This window comes from Triticum aestivum, chromosome 7B (genome assembly GCF_018294505.1).
Source record: "Triticum aestivum cultivar Chinese Spring chromosome 7B, IWGSC CS RefSeq v2.1, whole genome shotgun sequence".
NCBI lineage: Eukaryota > Viridiplantae > Streptophyta > Magnoliopsida > Poales > Poaceae > Triticum > Triticum aestivum.
The window spans coordinates 533,705,179-533,729,034 of NC_057813.1; the positions used below are offsets into that span (position 1 = coordinate 533,705,179).

At 44.2% G+C, this 23,856-nt stretch overlaps 1 long non-coding RNA gene across 2 annotated transcripts in view; it reads right to left on the reverse strand.

Annotated features, from left to right (window-relative positions):
- LOC123162026 (uncharacterized) overlaps positions 1-15,407 on the reverse strand; it is a 48,328-nt gene extending 32,921 nt beyond the window's left edge. The window contains exons 1-4 of one of the 2 annotated variants that reach the window (XR_006480984.1): positions 14,966-15,407; positions 14,395-14,482; positions 13,197-13,337; positions 11,595-11,688 (exon numbers count right to left, since the gene is read on the reverse strand). This is a non-coding gene — a long non-coding RNA (uncharacterized lncRNA). The remainder of the gene's footprint in view (positions 1-11,594; positions 11,689-13,196; positions 13,338-14,394; positions 14,483-14,965) is intronic. The other variant, XR_006480983.1, reaches the window with a different exon arrangement.
- Positions 15,408-23,856: the final 8,449 nt, after the last annotated feature.

Consider the following 23,856-nt stretch of genomic DNA (forward strand, 5'->3'; position numbering starts at 1 on the left):
TTTCAGCAGTGACATCATCGCCTTGGGTCGCTTGTGATCTCTCATCCTTAGTTTAACATGGTCTTCTTGGATCCGCCTCCGACGATGTCTCTAATCCGTGGTCCAGTTACCTAGTCATAGCGAGACAATGTCTCAGCGTCCTTTCGACCTTGTTTACTCTGATCTCAGGGGTCCATCTCCCTTTGCCTCCGCTAGTGACCTCTCTCGACACACCTGGATATACTTTATTTCTTCTCGTAGTGAGGTCTTACCAATAAGCCTTTTGCTATCATGGTTCACGCAGTTCTCTACGCGTATTCACCATAATGCTTTATATTGTTTTAGAAATCATAGGGAGGTTTGCCTAGATGTCAAGACCCATGTCCATATTCTACAACATTATGCGTTTGTAAGCAAAAAGGTGTGGATTAATTTACACCATCGTAATCTCTAATCAAATCTAGCGTGCTTTTCTCCTGAGGTTGTCGAAATTATTCGCAATAAAATATTGGCTACAATTGAGGAAGCTACTTTTTTCTAAGAAAGGAATAAAGAAGTTTTTTTTCAAATTCAATTGTTTATTTATCTCTTATTCAAAAATTGGCTTTCAAGCTCGCCCACTTCTGCCTCGCTTGTGCCTATTTACTGCTATGGTTACTGTGCAGCTCTTCCCGAGACGACTTCTTATCGCTTGTTCATCCCAAATGGTTGGATGTGATGGCATCGAAGATTGATGCTCTTGCCCGCTCGAGACATGGAGTATCATTTCCCTTCTTCCCCGTGCTCATCTCATCACTAGTAAGTGGGTTTACAAGGTTAAGACTGATGATACTCTCGAGCGTTACACAGCTCGTTTAGGGGTGAGAACATGGTCATGACTACGATAAGACGTTTTCTCCTATATATATATATATATGGCCCACACGACCACTCTTCGCACACTTCTCAATGTGGCTTCTATTCGTCGCTAGTCCGTCTCTCGGCTTGATGTCAAGAATGCCAACATGTAGCCACCACCTGGGTTCTCTTCCTGATGGAATGGTTTGTCGTCTTCGTCACTGTCTATATGGCCCTAAGCAAACCCTCGTGCCTCATTTGAGCGCTTTGTCTCAGTGGTGAGTGCGACTGGTTTTTGGCGAGTGCTCATGATCCTGCACTTTCGGTCCACCATTCAACTCGTGGTCGAACACTTCTTCTTCATGCCGATCATCACCGGCGACGACTCTTAAGAACATTACATTTGTGAAGGCTCGTCATAATGAATTTTGTATGTTTCATCTTGTTTCTCTTCGCTACTTCCTTGAGATTGTTCCGTATTTCTTGGAGAAGTATATCCAGGATCTTCTTGCTCATGTTGCTCTTAGTGATAAGCGCATTGTTGAGACTCCTACGGAGCCAACATCCACATTTGTGACCACCTCCGCTCCCTGCGAGTCTGCATAGGAACCTTTACCTTGTTGTGGGTTTTATGAGCACTGTCTCAATCCCACATCCCGCGTTCCCTTGCTGTGTGACACCATAACCGCACGCTCGAGCACTACCAATGGTGAGTACGAGCTCGGACAGTCGACGCGTACCTGGATCATGAACGGGGCGAGCCGACGACACGCGCTACCTAAAGTCGAGGCCAAGGGCGCACACTAGGAGAACCTGAGGTGCTTAATCAAGTGCGTGCCACACAACCCACAAGCAAGAGAAGAACAACAAGCCGAATGGCATGGTACATAGAGTGCACATGCACGTGGGATGCTGGATCAAGTCCCTCTGCCGCCACCGCCAGTCTCTGGCTCTGTTGCCTTGTCTACCAGCTATTTTCAGCAGTGACATCATCGCCTTGGGTCACTTGTGATCTCTCATCCTTAGTTCAACATGGTCTTCTTGGATCCGTCTCCGACGATGTCTCTAATCCATGGTCTAGTAACCTAGTCATAGCGAGACAATGTCTCAGCGTCCTTTCGACCTTGTTTACTCTCATCTCAGGGGTCGATCTCCCTTTGCCTCCGCTAGTGACCTCTCTCAACACATCTGGATATACTTTATTTCTTCTCGTAGTGAGGTCTTACCTATAAGCCTTTTGCCGTCATGGTTCACACTTAGTTCTCTACGCGTATTCACCATAATGCTTTATATTGTTTTAGAAATCGTAGAGAGGTTTGCCTAGATGTCAAGACCCATGTCCATATTCTACAACACTATGCGTTTGTAAGCAAAAAGGTGTCGAGTAATTTACACCATCATAATCTCTAATCAAAGCTAGCGTAGTAATGGCTTTCGAGCTCGCCCGCTTCTGCCTCACTTGTGCCTATTTACTGCTATGGTTGCTGTGCGGCTCTTCCCGAGACGACTTATGGCTGGATGTGATGGCATCGAAGATTGATGCTCATGCCCGCTCACGCATGGAATCTCATTTCCCTTCTTCCCTGTGCTCATCTCAGCACTTGTAAGTGGGTTTACAAGGTTAAGACTGACGATACTCTCGAGCGTTACACAGCTCGTTTAGTGTTGATAACATGGTCATGACTACGACGAGACTATATGGCCCACACGACCACTCTTCGCACAGTTCTCAATGTGGCTTCTACTCGTTGCTAGTCTGTCTCTCAGCTTGATGTCAAGAATGCCAACATGTAGCCACCACCTGGGTTCTCTTCCTGATGGCATGGTTTGTCATCTTCGTCGTTGTCTATATGGCCCTAAGCAAACCCTCGTGCCCCGTTTGAGCGCTTTGTCTCAGTGGTGATTGCGACTGGTTTTTGCGAGTGCTCATGATCCTGCACTTTCGGTCCACCATTCAACTCGTGGTCAAACACTTCTTCTATGTGCCGACCGTCACCGGCGACGACTCTTAAGAACATTACATTTGTGAGGACTCGTCATAATGAATTTTGTATGTTTGATCTTGGTCCTCTTCGCTACTTCCTTGAAATTGTTCCGTATTTCCTGGAGAAGTATATCCTGGCTCTTCTTGCTCATGTTGCTCTTAGTGATAAGCGCATTGTTGAGACTCCTATAGAGCCAACATCCACACTTGTGAGCACCTCCGCTCCCTGCGGGTCTGCATGGGAATCTTTACCTTGCTACGAGTTTTATGAGCACTGTCTCAATCCCACACCCCGTGTTCCCTTGTTGTGCGACACAATAACCGCACGCTCGAGCATCACCAATGGTGAGAGCAGGAGCTAGGACAGTCGACGCGTACCTGGATTATGAACGGGGCGAGCCGACGACAGGTGCTACCTAAAGTCAAGGCCAAGGGCGGACAGTAGGAGAACCTGGGGTGCTTAATCAAGTGCGTGGCACACAACCCGCAAGCAGGAGAAGAACACCAAGCCGAATCAGCAGGGTACGGAGAGTGCAAAGCACGTGGGATGTTGGATCAAGTCCCTTTGCCGCCAACGCCAGTCTCTGCCTCTGTTGCCTTGTCTACCAACTATTTTCAGCAGTGGCATCATCGCCTTGGATCGCTTGTGAACGTTGATCCTTAGTTCAACGTAGTCTTCTTGGATCCATCTCCGACGATGTCTCTAATTCGTGGTCCAGGTACCTAGTCATATCGAGACAGTGTCTCGGCGTCCTTTCAACCTTGTTTACTCTGATCTCAGGGGTGCATCTCCCTTTGCCTCCGCTAATGACTTCTCTCGACACACCTGGATATACTTTATTTCTTCTCGTAGTGAGGTCTTATCTGTAAGCCTTTTGCTGTCATGGTTCACACTCAGTTCTCTTCACTACGCCTATTCGCCATAATGCTTTATATTGTTTTAGAAATTGTAGGGAGGTTTGCCTAGATGTCGAAGAGCCATGTCCATACTCTACAACACCTTTGATACTCTACAACACTGTACGTTTGTAAACAGAAAGGTGTGGCTTAATTTACACCATCATAAACTCTATTCCAACCTAGCCTACTGATGGCTTTCGAGCTCGCCCGCTTCTGCCTCGCTTTTGCCTATTGATTGCTATGGTTACTGTGCAGCTCTTCCCGAGACAACTTCTTATCGTGAGCTTGTTCATCCCAAATGGTTGGATGTGATGGCATCGAAGATTGATGCTCTTGGCCGCTCGACACATGGAATATCATTTCCCTTCTTCCCCGTGCTCATCTCATCACTTGTAAGTGGGTTTACAAGGTTAAGACTGATGATACTCTCGAGCGATACACAGCTCATTTAGTGGTGAGAACATGGTCATGACTACGATAAGACGTTTTCTCCTATATATATGGCCCACACGACCACTCTTCGCACACTTCTCAACGTGGCTTCTATTCATCGCTAGTCTGTCTCTCGGCTTGATGTCAAGAATGCCAACATGTAGCCACCACCTGGGTTCTCTTCCTGATGGCATGGTTTGTTGTCTTCCTCGTTGTCTATATGGCCCTAAGAAAACCCTCGTGCCTGGTTAGAGCGATGTCTCAGTGGTGATTGCGACTGGTTTCTGGCGAGTGCTCATGATCCTGCACTTTCGGTCCACCATTCAACTCGTGGTCTATCACTTCTTCTACATGCCGATCATCACCGGCGACGACTCTTAAGAACATTACATTTGTGAAGGCTCGTCATAATGAATTTTGTATGTTTGATCTTGTTTCTCGTTGCTACTTCCTTGATATTGTTCCATATTTCTTGGAGAAGTTTATCCAGGATCTTCTTGCTCATGTTGCTCTTAGTGATAAGCGCATTGTTGAGACTCCCACGGAGCCAACATCCACATTTGTGACCACCTCCGCTCCCTGCGAGTCTGCATAGGAACCTTTACCTTGTTGTGGGTTTTATGAGCACTGTCTCAATCCCACATCTCGCGTTCCCTTGTTGTGCGACACCATAACCGCACGCTCGAGCACCACCAATGGTGAGTACGAGCTCGGACAGTCGACGCGTACCTGGATCATGAACGGGGCGAGCCGACGACACGCGCTACCTAAAGTCGAGGCCAAGGGCGCACACTAGGAGAACCTGAGGTACTTAATCAAGTGCGTGGCACACAACCCGCAAGCAAGAGAAGAACAACAAGCCGAATGGCATGGTACATAGAGTGCACATGCACATGGGATGCTGGATCAAGTCCCTCTGCCACCACCGCCAGTCTCTGGCTCTCTTGCCTTGTCCACCAGCTATTTTCAGCAGTGACATCATCGCCTTGGGTCGCTTGTCATCTCTCATCCTTAGTTCAACATGGTCTTCTTGCATCCGTCTCCGACGATGTCTCTAATCCGTGGTCCAGTTACCTAGTCATAGCGAGACAATGTCTCAGCGTCCTTTCGACCTTGTTTACTCTCATCTCAGGGGTCGATCTCCCTTTGCCTCCGCTAGTGACCTCTCTCAACACACCTGGATATACTTTATTTCTTCTCGTAATGAGGTCTTATCTATAAGCCTTTTGCCGTCATGGTTCACACTTAGTTCTCTACGCGTATTCACCATAATGCTTTATATTGTTTTAGAAATCGTAGGGAGGTTTGCCTAGATGTCAAGACCCATGTCCATATTCTACAACACTATGCGTTTGTAAGCAAAAAGGTGTGGATTAATTTACACCATCATAATCTCTAATCAAAGCTAGCGTACTTATGGCTTTCGAGCTCGCCCGCTTCTGCCTCGCTTGTGCCTATTTACTGCTATGGTTACTGTGCGGCTCTTCCCGAGATGACTTATGGCTGGATGTGATGGCATCGAAGATTGATGCTCTTGCCCGCTCACGCATGGAATCTCATTTCCCTTCTTCCCTGTGCTCATCTCAGCACTTGTAAGTGGGTTTACAAGGTTAAGACTGACGATACTCTCGAGCGTTACACATCACGTTTAGTAGTGATAACATGGTCATGACTACGACGAGACTCTATGGCTCACACAACCACTCTTCGCACAGTTCTCAATGTGGCTTCTACTCGTCGCTAGTCTGTCTCTCAGCTTGATGTCAAGAATGCCAACATGTAGCCACCACCTGGGTTCTCTTCCTGATGGCATGGTTTGTCGTCTTCGTTGTTGTCTATATGGCCCTAAGCAAACCCTCGTGCCCCGTTTGAGCGCTTTGTCTCAGTGGTGATTGCGACTGGTTTTTGGCGAGTGCTCATGATCCTGCACTTTCGGTCCACCATTCAACTCGTGGTCAAACACTTCTTCTACATGCCGATCATCACCGACGACGACTCTTAAGAACATCACAGTTGTGAAGACTCGTCATAATGAATTTTGTATGTTTGTTCCTGGTCCTCTTCGCTACTTCCTTGAGATTGTTCCATATTTCCTGGAGAAGTATATCCTGGCTCTTCTTGCTCATGTTGCTCTTAGTGATAAGCGCATTGTTGAGACTCCTATGGAGCCAACATCCACACTTGTGAGCACCTCCGCTCCCTGCGAGTCTGCATAGGAACCTTTACCTTGCTACGAGTTTTATGAGCACTGTCTCAATCCCACACCCCGTGTTCCCTTGTTGTGCGACACCATAACCGCACGCTTGAGCATCACCAATAGTGAGCAGGAGCTAGGACAGTCGACGCATACCTGGATTATGAACGGGGCGAGCCGACGACAGGTGCTACCTAAAGTCAAGGCCAAGGGCGGACAATAGGAGAACCTGGGGTGCTTAATCAAGTGCGTGGCACACAACCCGCAAGCAGGAGAAGAACACCAAGCCGAATCGGCGGGGTATGGAGAGTGCAAAGCACGTGAGATGTTGGATCAAGTCCCTTTGCCGCCAGCGCCAGTCTCTGCCTGTGTTGCCTTGTCTACCAACTATTTTCAGCAGAGGCATCATAGCCTTGGGTCGCTTGTGAACGTTGATCCTTAGTTCAACGTAGTCTTCTCAAATCCGTCTCCGACGATATCTCTAATCCGTGGTCAAGGTACCTAGTCATAGCGAGACAGTGTCTCGGCGTCCTTTCAACCTTGTTTACTCTGATCTCAGGGGTGCATCTCCCTTTGCATCCGCTAGTGACTTCTCTCGACACACCTGGATATACTTTATTTCTTCTCGTAGTGAGGTCTTATCTGTAAGCCTTTTGTTGTCATGGTTCACACTCAGTTCTCTTTTCTACGCCTATTCACCATAATGTTTTATATTGTTTTAGAAATTGTAGGGAGGTTTGCCTAGATGTCGAAGAGCCATGTCTATACTCTACAACACCTTTGATACTCTACAACACTGTACGTTTGTAAACAGAAAGGTGTGGCTTAATTTACACCATCATAATCTCTATTCCAACCTAGCCTATTGATGGCTTTCGAGCTCGCCCGCTTCTGCCTCGCTTATGCCTATTGACTGCTATGGTTACTGTGCAGCTCTTCCCGAGACGACTTATCGTGAGCTTGTTCATCCCAAATGGTTGGATGTGATGGCATCGAAGATTGATGCTCTTGCCCGCTCGACACATGGAATATCATTTCCCTTCTTCCCCGTGCTCATCTCATCACTTGTAAGTGGGTTTACAAGGTTAAGACTGATGATACTCTCGAGCGTTACACAGCTCGTTTAGTGGTGAGAACATGGTCATGACTACGATAAGACGTTTTCTCCTATATATATATGGCCCACACGACCACTCTTCGCACACTTCTCAACGTGGCTTCTATTCGTCGCTAGTCTGTCTCTCGGCTTGATGTCAAGAATGCCAACATGTAGCCACCACCTGGGTTCTCTTCCTGATGGCATGGTTTGTCGTCTTCGTCGCTGTCTATATGGCCCTAAGCAAACCCTCGTGCCTGGTTAGAGCGATGTCTCAGTGGTGACTGCGACTGGTTTCTGGCGAGTACTCATGATCCTGCACTTTCGGTCCACCATTCAACTCGTGGTTGATCACTTCTTCTACATGTTGATCATCACCGGCGACGACTCTTAAGAACATTACATTTGTGAAGGCTCGTCATAATGAATTTTGTATGTTTGATCTTGTTTCTCGTTGCTACTTCCTTGATATTGTTCCGTATTTCTTGGAGAAGTATATCCAGGATCTTCTTGCTCATGTTGCTCTTAGTGATAAGCGCATTGTTGAGACTCCTACGGAGCCAACATCCACATTTGTGACCACCTCCGCTCCCTGCGACTCCGCATCCAAACCTTTACCTTGTTGTGGGTTTTATGAGCACTGTCTCAATCCCACATCTCGCATTCCCTTGTTGTGCAACACCATAACCGCACGCTCGAGCACCACCAATGGTGAGTACGAGCTCGGACAATCGACGCGTACATGGATCATGAACAAGGCGAGCCGACGACACGCACTACCTAAAGTCGAGGCCAAGGACGCACACTAGGAGAACTTTAGGTGCTTAATCAAGTGTGTGGCGCACAACCCGCAATCAAGAGAAGAACAACAAGCCGAATGGCATGGTACATAGAGTGCACATACACGTGGGATGCTGGATCAAGTCCCTCTGCCGCCACCGCCAGTCTCTGGCTCTGTTGCCTTGTCTACCAGCTATTTTCAGCAGTGACATCATCGCCTTGGGTCGCTTGTGATCTCTCATCCTTAGTTCAACATGGTCTTCTTGGATCCATCTCCGACGATGTCTCTAATCCGTGGTCCAGTTACCTAGTCATAGCGAGACAATGTCTCAGCGTCCTTTCGACCTTCTTTACTCTCATCTCAGGGGTCGATCTCCCTTTGCCTCCGCTAGTGACCTCTCTCAACACACCTGGATATACTTCATTTCTTCTCGTAGTGAGGTCTTATCTATAAGCCTTTTGCTGGCATGGTTCACACTCAGTTCTCTACGCGTACTCACCATAATGCTTTATATTGTTTTAGAAATCGTAGGGAGGTTTGCCTAGATGTCAAGACCCATGTCCATATTCTACAACACTATGCGTTTGTAAGCAAAAAGGTGTGAATTAATTTACACCATCATAATCTCTAATCAAAGCTAGCGTACTTATGGCTTTCGAGCTAGCCCGCTTCTGCCTCGCTTGTGCCTATTTACTGCTATGGTTACTGTGCGGCTCTTCCCGAGACGACTTATGGCTGGATGTGATAGCATCGAAGATTGATGCTCTTGCCCGCTCACGCATGGAATCTCATTTCCCTTCTTCCCTGTGCTCATCTCAGCACTTGTAAGTGGGTTTACAATGTTAAGACTGACGATACTCTCGAGCGTTACACAGCTTGTTTAGTAGTGATAACATGGTCATGACTACGACGAAACTATATGGCCCACACGACCACTCTTCGCACAGTTCTCAATGTGGCTTCTACTCGTCGCTAGTCTGTCTCTCAGCTTGATGTCAAGAATGCCAACATGTAGCCACCACCTGGGTTCTCTTCCTGATGGCATGGTTTGTCGTCTTCGTCGTTGTCTATATGGCCCTCAGCAAACCCTCGTGCCCCGTTTGAGCGCTTTGTCTCAGTGGTGATTGCGACTGGTTTTTGGCGAGTGCTCATGATCCTGCACTTTCGGTCCACCATTCAACTCGTGGTCAAACACTTCTTCTACATGCCGATCGTCACCGGCGACGACTCTTAAGAACATTACATTTGTGAAGGCTCGTCATAATGAATTTTGTATGTTTGATCTTGGTCCTCTTCGCTACTTCCTTGAGATTGTTTAGTATTTCCTGGAGAAGTATATCTAGGATCTTCTTGCTCATGTTGCTCTTAGTGATAAGTGCATTGTTGAGACTCCTATGGAGCCAACATCCACATTTGTGAGCGCCTCTGCTCCCTGCGAGTCTGCATAGGAACCTTTACCTTGCTACGAGTTTTATGAGCGCTGTCTCAATCCCACACCCCGTGTTCCCTTATTGTGCGACACCATAACCGCACGCTCGAGCATCACCAATGGTGAGCAGGAGCTAGGACAGTCGACGCGTACCTGGATTATGAACGGGGCGAGCCGACGACAGGTGCTACCTAAAGTCAAGGCCAAGGGCGAACAGTAGGAGAACCTGGGGTGCTCAATCAAGTGTGTGGCACACAACCCGCAAGCAGGAGAAGAACACCAAGCCGAATCGACAGGGTACGAAGAGTGCACATGCACGTGGGATGTTGGATCAAGTCCCTTTGCCGCCAGCGCCAGTCTCTGCCTCTGTTGCCTTGTATACCAGCTATTTTCAGCAGTGACATCATCGCCTTGGGTCGCTTGTGATCTCTCATCCTTAGTTCAACATGGTCTTCTTGGATCCGTCTCCGACGATGTCTCTAATCTGTGGTCCAGTTACTTAGTCATAGCGAGACAGTGTCTTAGCGTCCTTTCGACCTTGTTTACTCTGATCTCAGGGGTCCGTCTCCCTTTGCCTCCGCTAGTGACCTCTCTCGACACACCTAGATATACTTTATTTCTTCTCGTAGTGAGGTCTTACCAATAAGCCTTTTGCTATCATGGTTCACGCAGTTCTCTACGCGTATTCACCATAATGCTTTATATTGTTTTAGAAATTGTAGGGAGGTTTGCCTAGATGTCAAGAGCCATGTCTATACTCTACAACACCTTTGATTCTCTACAACACTGTACATTTGTAAACAGAAAGGTGTGTTTTAATTTACAGCATCGTAATCTCTATTCCAACCTTGCCTACTGATGGCTTTCGAGCTCACCCGCTTCTGCCGCGCTTTTGCCTATTGACTGTTATGGTTACTGTGCAGCTCTTCCCGAGATGACTTCTTATCGTGAGCTTGTTCCAAATGGTTGGATGTGATGGCATCGAAGTGGGTTTACAAGGTTAAGACTGATGATACTCTCGAGCATTACAGAGCTCATTTAGTGGTGAGAACATGGTCATGACTACAATAAGACGTTTTCTCCTATAATATATGGCTCACACGACCACTCTCCGCACACTTCTCAATGCGGCTTCTATTCGTCGCTAGTCTGTCTCTCAGCTTGATGTCAAGAATGCCAACATGTAGCCACCACCTGGGTTCTCTTCCTGATGGCATGGTTTGTCGTCTTCGTCGCTGTCTATATGGCACTAAGCAAACCCCCGTGCCTGGTTTGAGCGATGTCTCAGTGGTGATTGCGACTGGTTTTTGGCGAGTGCTCATGATCCTGCACTTTTGGTCCACCATTCAACTCGTGACAAACACTTCTTCTACATGTCGATCATCACCGGCGACGCTCTTAAGTACATTACCTAGTCGTAGCAAGACAGAGTCTCAGTGTCCTTTCGACCCTGTTTACTCTGATCTCAGGGGTCCATCTCCCTTTGCCTCCGCTAGTGACTTCTCTTGGCACACCTGGAAATGCTTTATTTCTTCTCGTAGTGAGGGCTTATCTATAAGCCTTTTGCCGTCATGGTTCACACTCAGTTCTCTACGCCTATTCACCATAATGCTTTATATTGTTTTAGAAATCATAGGGAGGTTTGCCTAGATGTCAAGACCCATGTCTATACTCTACAACACTGTACGTTTGTAAACAGAAAGGTGTGGCTTAATTTACACCATCGTAATCTCTATACCAAGCTAGGGGTGTGCATTGCGTGATGAAAAATACAAAAATCTCTGAACTTTGCCAAACTTAAAAAAAAATACAGAAGTAATTGCAACTCAAATAGTTGTGTTTGCTATTTCAAAACGAAGATATAATGATAAGGTGTTTAACAAATATGCATGCATGTTGTATCGTGCTTATCGAGTGAACAAAACAAATATCATGATAGATGCTAAGAAACAAAATGCATACCATCACTAGCTCCGTTAAGGAATGTTGCATGATAAATAGCCTGCCATGCTAGGTCAGCAGCTTCCTCAACTGACATGTTGAATTCAATTTGTAACTGAAATGTAAAGCAAAGAGATGTTAAGTTCTTGTAAAAATCCTGATGCTATATACAATAATGGAACTTTGTCACTATATCTACCATTGTTGTTAAACGGAATCAAGGAGGTCAGCTTATAAAATTGCTAAGACATATCACAATAAGCATTCCTTGTACATTTAACAAAGAAGCCATATAAACCATACTACAAGCAAGATAAGTACCACAAAAACACTAACTGTTAAGCTCCTGCTGAGTAGGGTCATACACATTAATCACAACACAGGAGAATTTCTCTTTTATCCTTGTTAGCGGCACACAATTATAATGAGCACCAGACCCCACAAATACATCATCTAACTGAATCATCCAAACTCACATGTATCAACAATACACCTGCAGAACCCAGAGGGATCTGCTGATACAGAACCATTTGACAACCGAATAGATAAAAATACATTATGACATCCAACAAATAACATAAAATGAGCAGGTTAGCCTGTACCATATATAATTCCTCCCCTCCCGCTGCACAAAAACCAATTAACCTATTGTTTTCAATCCAACAGCAACCCAATTGTGTTTCGCTTGCAGCAGCTAAATTTAGTTGTAATGTCCATAAACTTCAGAAATTTAGATGGGATATACATGGCAACGTGAAAGCTAGAAATTAAGTATTGGCCATGTTTTGAATTAGGTAAAACCTGCCACACTCGCCAATATTTTGTTAGCAGTATGCTTAAAATCCATGATCAGAATAGGAAGGCAGCACAAATGTTTACATGTTAGTTAGTAATAAGGTCGAACATGGCTGTGTGCATCGCTCGATGCAGAGGCCGGGGGTAATCCTCCTTTTTGAAAAAAAAAGTAATAAAGTCGAGTGCTTTTTCATGCATGAAAATAACACTGATTTGTAGTCCAGTTGAAAACAGCCTACCCAAAAAAGCATAGTATAAGGCCATGTAAAAATATACTCGGTCCAATTAGCATAACTACAGAAACATAGTGTACACTGATTTTAGATATAATCGACATCATATTAGGGCTGCAATCTAGAACTACAGCTTGGCAACTAACAAGTATCAGATCAGACAAGGCAATGGCAACTAAGTAGCAGTATAGGTTACCAACCAACAAGCTAATCAGAATGAAATTATATACTCTCAGCACAGTGCAAGAAAGGCAGGTGTGCATCTTTGCTCCCTAAAATAATAATCATCAAATAAAGAGCCTGAAGTGTGTTTGTCAAACCTGTCCTGTTTGAGTTCATAGTAAACTTGATATGTCCCTCTCTAGTCTCTAAACTTGCATACTACACGTCTAAGGTTTGCAATCATGAAGATTTAATCCTGGTAATTACATAGATATAATACCGTAGTCATCACTCATCATTACAGGTTTCACTTTTTGTTTGCAAACTTTGCAGACTGTACGTACATGGCAAGGTAATAACAATGGAAGCTAAAAATCATGTCTTTTTCAAAAACAACGGAGACACATTTAGCTTGGCATGTGATCAAGCATACCTCAGATGGAGCGGCGGTCGGTGTTCCGGCGAAGGAGGTAGAATGGCAAGATTGTATGATGGTATATGGAGCATTGGCAGTCGGTGTTCAGGCAAAGTTGGTAGAGCGGCGAGATTGGATGGTGCATAGAGTGCTTGATGCCTTCTATGTGGCAAAGCAGGGCAGTTCATGTGGACAAAAGAGGGACTTAACACTTCTCGTGATGTGAAATAAGGAAGATGTAAATTAAGAATAACCACACATTAAAGAATGGCTTCTACCGGTTCCATCCAACAAGTGCACAAAGAATAGCAACTCTTTGACTACAATGACATTACGCCCTAGTACATCATTAAGAGACCTCCATTACATAACTGACCATTATGCAAACAGACAACCATATCATAACTGACCATCAATATATGTATAAAGGGTACAACAACAAAAACAGTAAACATGCTGGAAGAACACGTCAAAATCATTGATCGAAAAGCATGGAATGCAACAAAAATGTCCGGCTGTGCAGACCAACACACCATTGTTTCGTTTGAAGCTAAAGTTCAGTTGTGCACTTAAACCCCACATTTAAACCACAATATATTATGACCAGACAGGAATCCTTGAATAGAAGGATGCATCTAGATCTCACTTGCTTCAAAGATAGATTTGTGTATCTTGCAGGGCATCCAGATCCCTAGTAACTTAGTTGATCTTAACTTAATTGGAGCAACTTCCAATAGACTCGAATATCACCTATTCTGATATGTTTGCTCTGTATTAACAATCAAAACAATTTGCATGATGGATGCACTTCATCATAAATTAGGTGCTATGCTTACCAAATAAAAACTTAACCTAAAGGCTACAATAATAATCCAGAATTAATTCGAGAACTTGCATTGGGCGGTAAGGGAAGACTGCAGTTTTAGCCCCTCACAGATTTTCCTACCAACTATGCATCATCAATTTTTGCACGGAGGATCCAGTCATGTACAAACTAACTGGAAAGTTTCTGTGTACATCTACGTACTAGTGTGTCATCTTTATATCAGATTAAATCATCAAAGCAACGCCCATCTGATAAGTAAGCAGAGAGAATGTTGATTGCCTAAGATCAGCAAGACTGTCACTGAAGCCGAGTATATATATATAGGTCACAAAGGAAAAATTGTGGTGGACGGTTCCATAAGTTTAGTGTGGAGGAAGCCACAATGCTGACCTGGATATCGGACTCCTGAAAATGGAATTAATAGGGGGCAGCTGCACTAAACTTGACCAAGCATATCGGACTCCTGAAAAGTGTGAAGCTGCAACAGAAATAACATTTTATTAGGAATTCATCAGAGGTAGCATAAACCTATGGTTATGAAATACAGACCACTATTGAGCCTGGACACCTCCTTGAATATTGTAAATTCTTGCAACGGACTAGTATTAAACATGGGGTCCGTGAGCTATGAAATAGTGCCTATTTACATTGAAAATTGAAAGCATGACAGACTATCTAGCAAGGATTGAAGGGTTAGCAGCTTATAAGAAGAAAATTCTGAAGTTTTGATGGTCCATTGACATCTAACAGCAAATACTAATTGCATAGTAGAATAGTAGTTGGCGCATGAACCAGAATCAATTGTGCTGGTGAATGAATTGCATTGCACAAAGACGGCAGCAACAGCATCGGGGCATCAACGACAGAAGGGCCAAGATCAGAGAGAGAGAGAGAGAGAGAGAGAGAGAGAGAGAGAGAGAGAGAGAGAGAGAGACTAGTGCTACCAAGGTCAAAATCATACATCTGCACGCACGGCGGTGAAGAGGAGGGCAGCAACAGCAAGCCTCCAAAGCCCTCAGGCCGGAGCGGCGCGAATCCTGAAGGTGCAGACGGAGGAAAGATGCGGGCTGGGGACGCGCCGAGCGGCGCAAGCCTCCGAAAGTGCGGCGCTAGGGAAGGAGCCGCCGATTCAGCCGCCCTGATCTGGCAAGTAGCTCCGGAGCTAGGGTTCCGCCGGCAGGTGCGCAGACTGGCAATTTAGGAGGATTTTTAGGGGGAGGGGTGGAGGAAACGGAGACGGGGAAGTGGGATTGGGGAATCGAAGACGAAGAGGCGGCGGGAGCTCCTGTTCGGGGGAGCTCCTAACTGGCGCTCTCAGCGCCGGTTCCTTCTACTGGCGCCCGAAAAGCGATGCAACTGGGCCGGCCCGCTACAGGGGTAGCACGAAAAAGCGAAAGAACCGCAAAAAAATGGCCCTCAGAGAGGATAGAACTCGCGCCGTGACAACAGCTAACGTGTATGCCTAACCACCTGACCTACGACGTGCTACTGAACAAACACAGGGCGAACATTTTAAGTGCACTTGTAGCCGCGCTATTTATTACACATGGCAACATTTACTGTCGCGCTTTGATTTAATTTTTGTGAAAATATTTTGGAAAAAGTTCATGAATTACAGAAAATCTCATTTGTTTTGAAAAAACTAATTGATTTTGGAAAATAAAGTTCACGACTTTAAGAAAAATGTCTATCGATTTTGAAAAAGGTTTATCCGTTTGAAAAATAGTTCACAAATCTAGAGAAAAAAGCTCACAGATTTGAAAAAAGTTCATCAAAATTCAAAAAAGGTTCATCAATTCTGAAAAAAGTTCACCGATTTTGAAAAAAGTTCAACAATTTGGAAAAAAAGTTCATCGGTTTTGAAAACAGTTCATCGAATTTGAAATAAGTTCATCGAAATTGAAAAAAAACTTCACCAAATCTGAAAAAAGTTTATCAACATTAGAAAAAGTTCATAAAAATTCAAAAAAAGTTCATCGAAATTCAAAAAAAGTTCATTGATTTTGAAAAAAGTTCATCAATTTGAAGAAAACATCCATGTATTTGCAAACCAATTCATCGGACCAAAACAAAAGAAAAAAAACGAAAAAAGTTCACCGATTTTGAAAAAAGTTCAACAATTTGGAAAAAAAAGTTCATGAATTCGAAAAAAGTTCATCGATTTTGAAAAAATGTTCAGTGTGTATAAAAAAATGTTCATCATGTATACAAATTTTGTTTAGCATGCACTCAAAAGGAGTTCATCGTATTCAAAAAAAGTTCTATGTGTATTTGAATATTGTTCGCCGTACATTGAAAAAATGTTCAGTGTGTATAAAAAATGTTCAGCGTGTAGAGAAATTTTGTTCAGCATGTTTTAAAAAAAAGTTCAGCGTATTTAAAAAAAATGTTCAGTGTTTCTTTTTTTTCCTTTTTTCGTTTTTGTTTTTTGCTTTTCCTTTTTTTCTCTAGCTTGATGTTTTTGCTTGAAATTTGTGAACTTTTTTCTTAAAAATCGATGAACTTTTTCCAAATCTGATGAACTTTTTTCAAATCCGATGAACTTTTTTCAAATTTGATGAAATCTTTTCCAAATACGATGAACTTTTTTCAAATACGATGAACTACCATGTATTTGCAAACCAATTCATCGGACCAAGATGAAAGAAAAAAAAACGAAAAATTGAAAATGGGGGAAAAAGGGAAAAGGGAAGAAAAACGAATAATAGAAGGAAAAAGTAAAACATAACCAGATCCCGGCTGCCGGCCGCGTGGTTAGTCAATGATCTTTCACGAGAGAGGTAGCTGGTTCGAAACCTGGCGGCGCCCTTTTTTTGCAGATTAAGACACAAAAGAGAACACTTTAGATGGGCCGGCCCAGAGCATCGAAGGGTTGTGCGCCCGTTTGCGCCCATGCCTGTAACGGGCGCAACGGGCGCCGTTTAGGAAATGCCCCTGTTCGGCGCCTTAAGCGCCCAGCTGGCGCCCGCGCGCCTCACCACATGGGCCGGCCCAACAACCCTAAACCTGCAGAAAAAAGCAAACGGCGAGGAATCTCTGAATGAGAAGGTAAACGCACACATGTGTTAAGCACTACGATGACCTCCGTTTGCTGATCAACAACGGAAACAGAACTCATTTGACCATTCATTCAGTAAAAACACTAAACATATACTAGTATTATATACTCACAATAATTAATTGAATAAGGAAAACATACATTTGAAAAAGCATACACAAAAGCCACGGATTGAAAAAAAATATTTTTTTTCAACAATGCTCTGTACGAATTGAAAAAAATCACAAAAATGGAAAAAGTTCATGATTTTTTGAAAAAAGTTCATCAAATTTTAAGAAAATTCATCAAATTTGAAAAAAGTTCATCAATCTAGAAAAAAGTTCATCAAATTTTAAAAAAATAGTTCATGAAATTTAAAAAAAGATCATCAATTTTGAAAAAAGTTCACCGAATTTGAAAAAAGTTCACTAAATTTTGAAAAAGTTCATCGAATTTAAAAAAAGTTCATCAACTTTCAAAAAAGTTCATTAGATTTGAAAAGAGTTCATCAAATTTGAAAAAAAAGTTCATCAATTTTGAAAAAAGTTCATCAAATTTTTAAAAAAGTGCGTGGAAGTTGAAAGGAGTTCTTCAAGTTTGAAAAAAGTTCATTAAATTTAAAAAGAGTTCACTGAATTTGAAAAGGAGTTCATCGAATTTGAAAAAATGTTCACCGAATTTAGAATTTTTTTTATCAATTTGTAAAAAAGGTTCACGAATTATAAAAAATCCCGCATCAAGTAAAACAAAAAGAAGAAACAGAAAGGGGTAAGAAAAAAAGAAAAAGAAAATCAAAAACAGTATTAAAACAAGAAGCAAAAACGAGGAAATTCAACCAACAAGCGAGGCATGGTGTAGTGGTTGGCAGGAAACGCTCACGAGGAATTGGTAGTGTGTTTGAAAACCCGATTGCCCACCTTTTTTGCGTTTATTAAAACTCTTATATGGGCCGGCCCAGCGCGGGGCGCTGCAGGCGCCCGTTAGCAAAATACACATTAACGGGCGCCTGCAGCGCCAAATAGGATTCACCAGAGGCGGCGGCGGCCCTCCTGGTATGGTATTTTAGGAAGCGCGGCGCGGGGAACTCCGTGAGGAAGAAGGACTTCGGCCCGGTTTGCGCTGTGCGGTGCCGTGCCGAAAGAACTGGGTTGGAGTTGGGCTTCGTTGGGCCATATGTGGAGTCCCAAGCGGGCGTTGGAATCGGCGGCTTCCTTGGAGGACAATTCCTAAACGGCGCTTAAGACGCCCGTTTCTTCCCCGCGTCGTGCTGGACCGGCCCATATCCCCTTCCTATTTCTGTTTTAAACTGCTGCAAAAATAAAAAGAGGCGGTAGCCCAACTAAACCATCACATCGATGTGAATTATATCAAACACCGATGTGGTTAGTTACAACCTTTCTATTCCTTTGTTCTTCTTTCTTTTCTTTTTATTTTATCTTTTTCTTTTTCCCTTTTCTTTCCCTTTTTCTTTTTTATTTTTCCTTTTATCTTTCAATTGTCAATTTCACGAGTGTTTTTGAAAATTGATGAAAATTTTCCAAAATTGATGAATTTTTCAAAATTGATGCTTTGTGAAAGTTTGATGAACTTTTTGCAAATTTGATGAACTTTTCTTCAAAATCGATGAACTTTTTTCAAAATTGATGAACTATTTTTCAATTCTATGAACCTTTTTTAAAATTCTATGACCTTTTTTCCAAAGTTGATGAACTTTTTTTCAAATTCCATGAGCTTTTTTCTAATCGATGACTTTTTTTCAAATTTGATGATTTTTTCAAATTCATGAACTTTTTTTAAGTTTGCGAACATTTTTTCAAAATCCTATAACATCTTTGAATTCACAATTTTTTCTATTTTTTTGCGAATTTTTCTTTTCTTTTGCTTTTTCCCTTATTTTTTTATAAAAAAATCAACTATGCACGAGCGACCATGGGGGAACCCAGCGCTTGCCTTACATGGGCCAGCCCAACGCCAAGGCGTAGTGTGTGCCTATTCCTCCAAGTGGCGCCTTAAGCACCACTTAGGAGCTCCCGACGTACAACTAGTGCAAATTTCTCCCCCATCCCGAACCGCTGTCGTCACAGCTTCCCTACACGCCACCGCTTCGGCCGCCCTCCACTTTCCTGTCAGGCGGCCTCAGCAGCAGCAAGAGGAGTGGGGACCCGTTCATCCCATTTTTTCGTTAGGTTTGTGTTTTTCTGTTGACATTGACGAGGTGGTGGCGATGATAGCGTGTTGGAATAAAGTTTCTCCGGTTAGTTCCTACCTCGGCAACGTCCGATTCGGCGCCAATGAAGGGTTGTGAGAGTTTGTGTCCCTAGATCTATAGGTTCCCTTCATATCTTGGCATTCGTGTGTCTTTTAGGAAGAGCTATTAGCTGGTTATTGGTGTGGTGACTTTGACATCTTTAGTGTTGTTCTATGGTTTAGCCTAATTTTTTAACCCTCTCAACTGATGGTGATGGGTTGCAAGTCTGTTTTGCATGGGATGATGCTCTAGTTGATGTTGCTTTAGCGATTTATAAACCTCATCTCAAGGGGCGAGTGAATACTGTGATCTTCAAAGCTTGGTATGGTGAGGGTGTTTGTAGGTGTCGCCTTCCTTTACTGTTGGTTCAGTTTCAATCTCCAATGGGCGGTGTTATTGGAGGAAGAAGAAGACTAGATGAGGCATTTCGGTGCCCAGGCTTAGATGCGAGAAAGTACCCCTGACGCAACACTGTTGGTCCATGAAAAAAATAAGATACCCTGGCAATACAAGGAGGTACAGTGTGCTACAGTGGGCCTTTTCTGTGTGGCGGGCTATCCTCTTGAACGAATGTCGCGTGGCTTCGTTACGGAGGCACGCTCTGCCATGGTATAGGAAGTTAGGTGAAAACCTAAGCCTTGGCCTTAGACTAAAGAAAGTTCCTGAACCTTGGCCTAGGATGTTAGTCCAGGAAGTAGGAAAAATATAGAGTCATTGTCGCCTGGTGTGGGAAAGTGGGGTTCATCATTGGAAGGTGGATGAGGACGGTGATGATTCTTGTCCTAATGATAGAGTGAAGTAGGCATTGTGTGAGAACAATTATGAATCTCGAATTGACAGTACCTAAGTGAATGATTTAATTTGCTCTTTATCATACTAACCAATCTCACGAAATTTCTTTAAGTTTTTTGTGATTCAAGTTTTCAAGTTTTGGGTGTATCGATATGAGTAGAATAAGGAGTGGAAAGACCCTAAGCTTTGGGATGCCAAGGCACCCCCAAAGTAATATTCAAGAAAGACTCAAGCATCTAAGCTTGGGGATACCCTGAATGGCATCCCTCTTTTTTCTTCAACATTACCGGTAACCTCTCGGAACTATATTTTCATTCATCACATAATATGTGTTTTGCTTGGAGCGTATTTTCATTTTGTTTGTTGTTTGAATAGGATCTGAATTTTTTGATTTGGAGAGAATCTTCACTTAACTACTTAATTTGCTTAACTACTCTTTGATGTAGATTGTCATTCACTCTTGTGCTTCACTTATATCCTATGAGTAATTTGTTGAATGAATTGGATAAACCTCAAATCATATATGTTTCATATGCTTAGTATTAATTTCACATTGGGTTTAGAAATTAAATCTATTGAAATTTGACAATCACAATATTGATCATACAAGCAATTAATGAAAGATTAGTATATATGGAAGAGAAAGTTCACATACAAATGTATTATCATGGACTTTTTTTTTATGATTATGAGTATCCATTAATTATTCTCCCAACTTGATCAAATAAGTTGAAGTTGGACAAGCAAGATAATGTAATGTGTTATGTTTGGATATATTGCATAGAATTTATATTGTTACGGATCCTTCAACATGTGATGCTTGTTTATACTCTTTACTAGCAAAATATTTATGTACTATGCGGGACTACTGCTTGTGCATCCAAAATCATTGAGCGAAGTTTTTCCATGGGTGTCCACCATACCTACCTCTATACGGTATTACCTTGTCGTTCCAACAAAATTTGCATGTGCTATCTCTAAAACCTTCAAATGAACATCTATTTATTGTACCTGTACCGCTCATGGGGCGATTGTGTAGTCAATATCTTCCATGCTAAGTGTGTTTTACTCGTTGACAAAAGTTTATTCACTTGTCAAATTTGAGGGAGGCTGGTAAAAGCTATGCCCGGTCCTTCTTAACTTAATAAAAAACAAAACTCCCTTTATAAAGTTGATTGACTAGAGGGCACTCGTAGATTCGGCTAGTCGTGGCTTGTGTTTGTATGATTGTGGGGAGTAAAACCTTTTTTATTATGAGAACTGGCATTAACGTGTTTAGCATGGAAGATATTGAAAACTTTGTTGTTAAACCATTGACAAGAAAAGTACACCTCTTAAATGAAATTACCTCTATTTTAAGCAATGAGATGTGGCACATAAGCAAATCCCTGCTTTCCTCTACGAATGGTCTATCTGTTTAATTTTTATGTTGAGTCAACTTCTTATTCCAACCTCAATTATTCTCCTCTTGGCAATCATCATGTGGTGGGGAAAGATCCAGGCACATATATCCAGTCAAATATATGTGACCATGAATCAATTATCTCTATGATAAGTAAGTTGGCAGTTGAAGCATTAAGCCCCTATCTTCCTCGCTGCGCCGATGGGGGAGGCTAGGCGACAGATCCAGAACTACCCCCGTGTTCACCTTGAACCTTTCGAGGGCAATGCGGAGGGCCAGCTCCTCGTTGACATCGAGGTCTGAGTCGGAGCGGCTGCTGGAACTCAACATGGTCGCCGGAGTGGATCGAAATCAAAGAAATTAATGCAGGGGATAAAAAGAGATGGAGTGAAACTGAGCTAGGGTTTCTGGAGTCGGGTTTTTGTGGGGACTGAGTGGGTCGATGATGGGCAGGGCTTGTCAGGCGCTGATGCGCCTGGGCGTGCCCGGGCCGCCTCATATCCGCCCTACATTTGGGCTGGATATGAGGGACCTCAATTTGAGACGCCCGAGTGGGTCGCTTTTTTGTGACCAATTAGTGACTGCATGGCCTGCCCAAATGTTTGTGGCGGGTTCGAGACACCGGCCGTAGACGCTCTCGTATGACAAATTAGAACATGTTTGCGAGACCTATGTTTGCCCGTATACCACTTGTGACCCGGACTCGGACGTTGTCATGCCATCACATGACACGACGCGTTGATAGCAAGCAGCAGGGACTCCAAACAAACCTACTCACTATACGTAGCTCGATGGAAACAGGCTTGCCATCGAGTCCGACACTCATCAACACGCTGAACAAAAGTGCGGTAGTACTACTAGTAAGTTTACTTCAACACCCGGAGGGCTTGGTGCAGCGCCTGCTGGGCTTTGTAGTCCGCCTCTCTCGGTTCGTACTCCGCCAGAATCAACTTGGCCAGGCGTTCGACGAGACAGACGTCGACTGATCCATCTGCCTCGACGTCCCCGGGCAGCACCTCCACGACTTCGCACGGTGCCGCCGTGGTTTCCTTCCCCGACAGCGCTGTTTCACGTGCCGCAAGATGCTCCGGCAGCCACCACGGTTCGGGTGTCGACAGGTCCCTGCATGTATCTGGATGGATACAAGAATTTACTCGAACTAAAACCACGATAAGTATTTTGAAACGGGAGTAGTAATTAAAGGAAACGAAGTAAGCAAGGAACGACCGTTCTTAGCTTTGCATACCCTGCAGGGTCTTCTTCAATGCCGCCAGCTCGGGCAGTAGATGTTGGTCCGGCTGCAGCAGCTCGGCCGCCAACCTAGCGAACATCTCCATCATTGTTTTCCCTGCCATCGACTCTTGCCTTGCATGTCAGGCCGCGTCTAACTTGGCTTATTCATCTTGCATTGCACGCGGCTCCCCCGCCATCCTCCGTTGCACGTTGGACGTTGCAGTTTAGCTAGCTAGCTTGACTCGTTGGTGAGTGAAAGGAGGTGGAGAAGGGGAGGAGGAGTAGATAGAAGTGCCCAGCTAGAGCATCCTTTATCGACGCACGCATGGCAGAGCCGCGAAGGTGAAGGACACATGGCACTATGGCAGAGGATAGTTGAATGCGCGAGGCAGTGAAAAGCTTATGCGAGAAGCCATATGTTCAAGTTAGCAGTGCTATGGCTATAGCTAGCTGGGCACGTCATGCTACAGCGCCCTCTGCCAAACGCGTGGCCTCATGCATACAAGCCAAGAGCAATTCTAGAAGAGTCGTGTATATATCATTTCGATTGTTATAATAGCTTTCATTACGGCGATTTTTGTTGAGTATCGTGATTACTAGGAAAGCTAGAATAACATAGGATATTATTCTACCTTGCCTTGTACTCCAAGATGATCATGTACTCCTATATATATGCCCATGAGGCTCAAGAAATACAACAACTATTCCATCTGATCTCTCTTTCCCTTCTAACATGGTATCAGTTTCCGGGTTCTAAACCCTAGCCGTCGCCGCTTCCGCACCTGCGCGCCGCCCCTGGGGCGGTCGACCTCCATGACCGCCGCCGGGGGCAGCGCCGCCCGTACCTAGGGTTAGTCCGCCGGCCGTGTTGGCCGGCTGTCCTAGAGAGTCTTTTCCCCGAGCCCTTGCTCCGGGGGTTTTCTCTCTCCCACCAGTCATCTTGATCGTCGGTTTCTTTTTGGTCTTCCGATCTAATCTTGATCGGTTTGGGTCGCCCACCGCCGCCGTTGACCCCGTGCGCCTCTACTCCAACCCCAGCGCGATCGACCGGCTTCTTCATTGACCTGGCGGCCTCGCGCGTTGTCCGTGCGTCTGCCCGCCGGTCGCACCGACCCAGCGGCCTCGCGCGCCGTCCGCGAG